Genomic DNA, 8892 nt, shown 5'->3' on the forward strand with positions numbered 1-8892 from the left:
CATCATTGTTGCACTTAACTTACCATCAAGACTGGTAGGTGTTACACCTAATATAACAGTATTATGATTGGTCTTACTAGCATATCTATAACAATTAATATATCTAAATTACACAGTAAATAACAATTAAAATATCTAAATTACACAGTAAATAAAATATATCAATTTGAATATCATCGACTCCTTATGATAATGTAATTTAATGAGAAATTAAACAGAAATAAATTAAAACAAATTAAAAATAATTAGTTGGGGTTTTTTTTTCAGTTGTTTATATCACTTCATATTGGTTTGAAGACATTTCTTTAAATATTTCCTGCAGATGGTAATTGGTTGTTTATAGTTCAACCTACCAATCAAAACCCATGATTCAGACATTTTCGCAATATCTTTTAAAAGGCTTTGTTTACTGAGAAATTTAATTAACTGTCTAATCAAGCACAAGGGTATTACCCGTATTATTACCCATATTATACCAAAACACACTTTTCTTTAACATGTCTGGAGATGTTAACAGAGTGCCCATACAAATTAACAGAACAAAAAAATGACACCTATGAATTTGAGTAAATATATATAAATGCTGTAAACAACCACAGTCATACTGAAATGCTAACCATTTATTGTTTTGAAAGTGGGCATGAAAATTGAAATATAAAGTCGTCTCCCTTTCATAGTATAATTCTTTGGGCTTACCTGATAGATGTAGTAAAACCAAGCACCTCCTGACTGGCTGGATTACCCAAATACAACCATATAATTAAATAGGCCTTCTTACTACACATATCATATGCTTGGTCATAATCACAGGTGTGTATTTCATGATCCAGAAGACAGGGGGAGATAATCTGTTGTAGACGTATACCATTCACTTCATCTGCTACAACTAACGACATGTTAGTGACTGGTTCATTAGACTGAAATATATTATGAAATTGGGTTTTGTGTCTTTGTTTCAGTCAATCTGAGACTAACATGATGTGGAAATTGTGTATTTCTATATGCAAAGTCTGGGAGGAGATCTGTGAACAAATAAGATTGGATCAGATATGTTAACATTAAGGTAATGAATCCATTAGATGGAGATTAATGCACGACAACTTGTACCAAAGACCCCTCGGACCAAGACAGAAGACTACTTGGACCAAGATTAGAAGACCACTCGGACCACGATAGTTGTGTTTGCTTTAATACATAGTCCGAGACAGAAGACCGCTCGGACCAAATTAAAATACTACTCAATAATGATAGTTGTGTTTGTTTTAATACATGGGCCAAGATAGAAGACCACTGGGACTGAGTACATAACACCTTAGTATTTTAAAGAAAACAAATGTATTAAAAGAAACATAACTATCAATTTATTAAAACAACAGGTTTTTTATTTCAAAATCAGATTGGTCCGAGTGGTCTTCAAAGAAAACAAATGTATTAAATCAAATACAGTTATAAATTTATTTGTTGGTCCAAGTTTTCTTCTAATCTTGGTCCGAGTGGACTTCTATTGGTCCAGTGGACCTCTAATGGTCTTTCGTCAATTTGTCTGGATACCATCAGACATGTTTCACAAGGTACAGGGATAGTCAAAGTTGTGAGAACACAAAATTATTCAGATGAGAAATTTCTAATTTCGTTTGGAACATGATAATAAATGGGGAGGTGGTAAATTGGTGGGGAGGATTGATGTGGTATTTTGACGATTGGTGATGGGACAAGCTCTGTACTATTATTACTTGTTTTTGTTTTAGAAGATTTCCAGAAGTTGGCTTAGTTTGTTTACAAATTTACATTCAATTTTACAATCAAATCTAAACATACTCAATCTAACTCTTTATATTCAGACCACGTTAAATCGAAAATTAAAACTTTTTACAAACCAGATTTGAACGCTTCATATGATTTACCTGTCTAAGTTTCATTAAAAATGTCCAGTGGGTTTAATTTCCGGATACACGGCACAACATTCAAGTAAGAAACCTGTATATAATTGTCTTTATACAATCAATTTAATAACCAAAATTACAAATGGCCACAGCTCACCTGAGTAAACCCAGATTTGGCACCGTTACTTGGAACGTAGGGCATCAAGCACGTGATCATCTTGCTTAGCAGGTGAATGGAATTTTCGAGACACGCAAGCGAGTCCTATGCCAATCACAGTTACCGGTGTTCAATTCCCAACAATCTTAGTTAACTAATGAAATATTGAACAGGAATTGATGTTTTTCGCGGAAAGATGGGAAATAACTACGTGTTATTAAGCTTAGGCTGGGGTGGATCCGGTGGGAGGAGGGGGGGGGGGCGCTCAGCTACATAAAAAAAGGTGTAAGACAACACTTTTTGTGACAAAAGTGTCACGGTCTATTCTTTATCATCAGATGGTGGGATGAGATGGGAATTCAAAGCGCGAGATAATGATATAGACACATGTGATATCACAATTAATTATGTACTTTGCATCAATGAAATGCTGTTAATTCACGATAAAAATTGACGCCAAACGGGATATTGGATTTCTCTCTTTAAAAAGCTCAGTGTGTATGTATGCCTACGTAATTAGGGACGATGATGGCATCATGCATTGTCAAATTTCCTTAACAGGAACCTGGCAAACCCCCTCCTGCAAAAATTTCTGGATCTGCCCCTGCAAGGCGTGTTCATTCGTTCTGCAATAATCCCACCGTTTACTGTCATTTGGCGACAAAGCAAGATAGATGATGTCATGTAAATACTTGGCGATTATCATTCCCAATCCGACAATAATTCTAACAAAAAATTGTTACCGTGGGATGTATGTGATAAGCCGATAAATTAACGGAGATGATGCAGGAATAAAATCCAGTATATACGAACAAAATAAACATTAAAATGGCCGGAAACCGTAATTTGTATGATGCGACCTTTCATTATGCTGGAAATGGATTTAATGACTGGCTATTGTTTGCGTGAATTTCAAATATTATATCTTTTGAAACATTATACGCTACAGGAAATGAAATGCGGTTTAACGTCCTTCTTTTCTGCACCAATCGGGATAATGAAGATGGGCATTTGAGAAATCTTGCCCTGACAGCGGCGTTTCCACCTACTGTTCGTCGAATTCGAACCGTCAAGGGTTCTTTTACGTTCACGGCAACGTGAACATGGGAACTCGGTTTTTAGTCCTTTTACAATGTAAAGGTGATATGTGTTACTACAAACGTTATGTCAAAATACTATGACATTGTTTATTCGGCATTGCAAAGGTAATGAAAAAAAAATGTTTTCAGTTTCTTTTTTTAGCTTCAATAAATCACTGTAGAACTAAATACCAGAATCAGTCCACCGCTTGCATTATCTGTGTTGCAATTGATGCAAGGATTATGTTTAGGGTTACCTTTAGTTATTAGAAAACAAAACAGTGGAAAGCTTCTAAAATCGTTCCAAAAGCAGTATATAATTCAGCTTATATCAAATGGTGTACAATTGACAGAGAGAAGGGAATGGAGTTTAACGGAGCTAATCGCTAATATTTGGGACCTAGAAATTGCCACGAATGGGTCGCAGCGCATATAATAATGTAATATGAAAGTATCTATAAACTGATTTACATTCAATCATTTCCAGTTTTAATAGCCTCTTACCAATGGTAAAATGTTTATTTTGTCTTAAATATTGGATATCAGAAGCCCATCTTTTCCCGGTAAGATCACAACATCATGTCGATTTAAATTGACAAATAATTCAGGTTTTCAATGTCGAAGACTTTGGATGATATTAGATAAGAGACTTAAATACTTTAACAAAGTAAAATGTCTTTTGAGACCAACATACGCTTATTTGTTTTTATAATATCACGTATTCAGTGCCAACTTTTCAATGGATGTTTTGCGTGCACGCTAACTTGAACACCTCTCTAGAGAACACAATCTTATTTGTCAGCACAGCACGCGCTAGCCTGGACAGTAAAAAATATTAGCTATGACACTTTCCAAACAAATAAAGCAGCATCATTTATACTCCAGACAAGTTTAAGCACACGGTATACCGTGCACAACACCCGTTATTGATAGCTAAACGCACCTTAAGTTCAAACTCACAGTCTCACTTACCCAAGTATCGGGACTAAGAGAGTGACTTGTATTAGCATTATAATAGGTATCATCTAGAAATATACCATCAGTACAGAGACTCGACGACTCTTCACTCTCTTGACCAACTGTATCCAATAAACAGGGTAAGTGTATGTCCTTAGTGTCATCATCGACTTCTTTGTCATCATCTTCTTCATCGTCGTCAACATCGGCTAACATTAGTTCTTTATTTGACATCTTTTTATATACAACTATATCTATATAACAGTATTTACCACTTCTGACTAATATTCAAATTAACGATCACCAGGATTTTTTCCTGTCCCAGCACAAGTTTATTGTTGTCATGGCCGCTCGTGACCACGAAATGATAACTTTTTAAAACCTCAATTAACTGAATACGTTGGTGTAAGCACTAACACACGTGACTTGAACGCTTTTAAAAATGCCGACCAATCTAAAATCGAGGTTAATGCACGTGCATGGATCGTGTATAGACCTTGATCAAGAGTGTGTTTAAAAGATTGTTTGTACAGTAATAATAAAAAAATCATAGTTGGCAATGTCGTTAAAGGTTTAAGAATTAAATAGTAAGTCACCTGTATTAATAAGTGCCGCCGGAAGAAACTATTTGTTAATACGGATGTTAATAATAAATCTTTAAAAGAAAAGATTTTAAGTATTTTAAAAATAAATAAGAACATTACTCTTTTTGTCTTTTAAACATGTTAACAGAAGGGGTGGGGGTTGACAGCCGAATGGTTAGCGCGTGCGCGCTGTATCATAAAGTCTGTCATTGAGTCAATGGGCGTGGTTTCGATTCCCGGGTTGTACGTAACAAGGAGATAGGGTTGCCTATCCAACCAGGAGATAGGGTTGCCTATCCAACCTGGCCTGACAAGGACAGCTGTCTAGTCCTTCGAATGAGACGAAAAACCGAGGTCCCGTGTATACATTGGAATGCACGTAAAAGATCCCTTGGCAGTTGGAATTCGATATAAGAGTAGGCGATAGTACCGCTGCCCGGGCAAAATTTCCCTCATAGCACACTGTATGGCGTATGCCCGTCTTCATTAGCCCAGCATAGAAGCAGAACAGTAGGACGTTAAACCCCATTTCATTTCATTTTCCTATCCAACCTCGTGGGTTTTCACCGTTCTCCAAGTGTTAGTCCCGAAATGACCTCGAATGGCCGTTAAACCCCATTTCATCTTTAAGACGAAGGAGACGATTAAAGAGGCATTATTCAAGAGCTAAATCTGCCTTACTATTGCGGGTCTTTCTTTACGCCTTAAATGCTATTATAAACAATTACTTAGACATTTATTAACATGACAAGACCATAATCAACCTTCTAGTCCACCGGATTAGGACGGTTCGGCCATTTGATGATTTAATTTAAACATAACGCTAACGCTACAATATACGTCCACATTCCAATTCTGCTTTGATTGACAAGGTACTTTAACACTCACAAAAACCCGAATTTTACATGGGAGACAACTCTTTAAAGCATATCACGCCGAATTTTACATGGGAGACAACTCTTTAAAGCATATCACGCCAGTTTGACATTGTTAGACGGAGTTATCTCCTCCGAACCAAGTGAAACCGAAGTCTGAAATTAAATCCCAATCTGACAAAAGTACTTAATATTCTTAAAAGACAAATTATTAATAATAAATTTGGTACTAAATTATAATAACGAATGACACCCAAACATAAGACTTTTTAAAAATGTACATCCTGAAAACGCACATGTACTTGCAGTTACATGAATTTATAATTTATTTAGTGTGAGAGAGAGAGAGAGAGAGAGAGAGAGACATTGTCATTGCAGTACCAAAAGGTCTTTAGCAGTGGGAGGAAAGGGGGAGAAAACGGTGGTTTGAAACGTCAACAAATAACCGGTATAAATACTTCTAACACTTACAAAGCGTTCTGAAAAATAAGTTGAACAAAGGCTCTCAGAAACCACTCACAAAAACCCGAATGTTACATGGGTGACAACTATTTAAAGCATATCACGTCAGTTTGACATTGTTAAATGGAGTTTGACATTGTTAAATGGAGTTATCTCCCCAAAATCGGGCATGCACCCAAAAGAAAAGGGACCAACCTCAGGGTATAAGGAATATGTATTTTAAGTTTCAAGATGATCGATTTAGAATTGTGGCCTGTAGGCGACACACAAAAAGAAAATTGGCATGGCTCTGCCCCTGGGGGTTGGGCATGTAGGGCCTACTCCAAATGATAAGGATGTTCCAAATGATAGGAATGTTCCTTAGGGTACAAAGAATAAGTATATAAAGTGTGGCTCTGCCCCTGGGGGTTGGGCATGTACCCCAAACGATAGGGATGTTCCTTAGGGTACAAAGAATGTGTATGCAAGATTATAAGTTAAGAAATGTGGCCTGTAGACGACAAACAAACAAATACTAGAAATGGGCGTGGCTCTGCCCCTGGGGGTCGGGCATGCACCAAAAACAATAGGGATCTTCCTTGGGGTATAAGGAATAAGTATACCAAGTTTGAAGAAAATCCAGTAAGAATTGCGCCCTGTAGGCGACACAAAGACACACGAAAAGAAAATGGGAAATGGGCGTGGCTCTGCCCCTGGGGGTTGGGCATGTACCCCAAACGATAGGGATGTTCCTTAGGGTACAAAGAATGTGTATGCAAGATTATAAGTTAAGAAATGTGGCCTGTAGACGACAAACAAACAAATACTAGAAATGGGCGTGGCTCTGCCCCTGGGGGTCGGGCATGCACCAAAAACAATAGGGATCTTCCTTGGGGTATAAGGAATAAGTATACCAAGTTTGAAGAAAATCCAGTAAGAATTGCGCCCTGTAGGCAACACAAAGACACACGAAAAGAAAATGGGCGTGGCTCTGCCCCTGGGGGTTGGGCATGCACCCCAAACGATAGGGATGTTCCTTAGGGTACAAAGAATGTGTATGCAAAGTTTCAAGATTATTAGTTAAGAAATGTGGCCTGTAGACGACAAACAAACAAATACTAGAAATGGGCGTGGCTCTGCCCCGGGGGGTCGGGCATGCACCAAAAACAATAGGGATCTTCCTTGGGGTATAAGGAATAAGTATACCAAGTTTGAAGAAAATCCATGAAGAATTGCGCCCTGTAGGCGAACCACAGACACACACACACACACACACACACACACACACACACATACATACATACACACACACACACACACAGACAGGGGCGACGGCATAATACGTTCACATTATGAATGTGGACGTATAAAAATGGAGAAGTGAGGTTAAGTCTCGAACAACCAGTACGGTGGTTACAATAATAAAGAATCAATGCACACATCTTGTCAAAACTACAAACATTGCTATATAGCTTCGTTCAGAATAAAGTAATTTTCAATATATTCATTTTGCATTATCTATTTTTAAAGTATAGCAAGAACGACCAACCCTTTATCCAAATCTCCAGGAGGGGAGGCTCGATGGCTCAGCAAGTTAGGTGCTTGTTAGCTAACTAGAAGGTCCCGGGTTCGGTCCCTGTATTGGCCGATCACGTTCTCCGGCCTGACAAAGAACAGTCTTGTCGTTCGGATCGGACGGAAAAGAGAGAGAGAAGAGAGAGAGAAAAGAGAGAGAGAGAGAGAGAGAGAGAGAGAAATGGGATTTAACGTCCACTCGACACAAACTAGGTCATTTCGGGACTAACATATGGTTTAATTTTATTTCAATAATTCGCTTGCGCATAGGGGTCTTTAGCAGTGGGAGGAAACCGGAGGACCCGGAGAAAACCCACGAGGTTGGACAGGCGACCCTACTCCTTGTCACGTACAACCGGGGATTCGAAACCCGGACGGAAAAGCGAGACCCCATTGTCGCTCGAAATTCTTTGACACCATTTGAGGGATTGTAAGCATACAATCGAGCATCACCCTAAATTCAACGCATTTTGTTTTGAATGGGATTTTGGTTGAAATCAACATTTTACTATGAACAATTTACAATGGTGAATTTTAACCGAAATTGAAAATCCCGATAAACTACACAATGGAGTTATGGTGATTTATCTCTCTCCATATAATGCTTTATTAAATAAAACACGAATAATTATAACGCTTTATTTAAATAAAAGTATTAAGTATTATACTAATATAATCCTTTTTTTTTTTTAAAAAAAAGAATATTATAATGATTTCTTGAAACTTTTAATTATGCTGCATTCTTCAATATGTGTAATTGTTGGAATTAGATACATTACTTCTATTCTTCTTCTTTGGAGTTGACGTCAAGCTGGTAACTCTAAAAACAAAGAGAACACGATAAAGTTACAATGAATGCACATCAGCCCGGGGTTTACCATTCACCATTTTCTTCCCCCGAGCCTGATTTAGCACGGTGAAAATCGTACAGTTAAACCAAGATCCACAAAAAGGGGCCTCAAAATAAATACCCCCCCCCCTCCTCTCCTTCCCCGAACATATTATTAACACACAAGACTCTTAGTTGTCATTAGTGTTATTTTTACCTATCATATTTTACGTATTTGTCCTGAGAATAATACGCGTTTGTAGCATATCTGAGCCAGCCTTTGGTAGGCTATAGGTATTATATGTTTGACACTGGTTGATCATTATCATTTTTGACGAAGTAAATAAGATTAGAATCTGCAAATAGCATTGTAAAATGGAAACTGCGTTGGCAGTGATTTCTTCCATTTGAGAGGGGGCACAAAAACACAAGGGGCGTAAAGATTCTATGAATGAAATGGGGTTTAACGTCCTACTGTTCTGCTCCTAACCTGGGCTAATGAAGACGGGCAT

General features: G+C 37.7%; 1 long non-coding RNA gene across 1 annotated transcript; it reads right to left on the bottom strand.

The window, feature by feature from the left end:
* Positions 1–23: 23 nt before the first annotated feature.
* LOC130013988 (uncharacterized) lies at positions 24–4424 on the bottom strand. Its single transcript, XR_008788962.1, has 3 exons — positions 4092–4424; positions 697–917; positions 24–85 (listed from the first exon to the last, which is right to left on the bottom strand). It is a non-coding gene; the product is annotated as an uncharacterized LOC130013988 (long non-coding RNA).
* Positions 4425–8892: the final 4468 nt, after the last annotated feature.

The sequence above is a fragment of the Patella vulgata genome, chromosome 1 (genome assembly GCF_932274485.2).
Source record: "Patella vulgata chromosome 1, xgPatVulg1.2, whole genome shotgun sequence".
Lineage (NCBI taxonomy): Eukaryota > Metazoa > Mollusca > Gastropoda > Patellidae > Patella > Patella vulgata.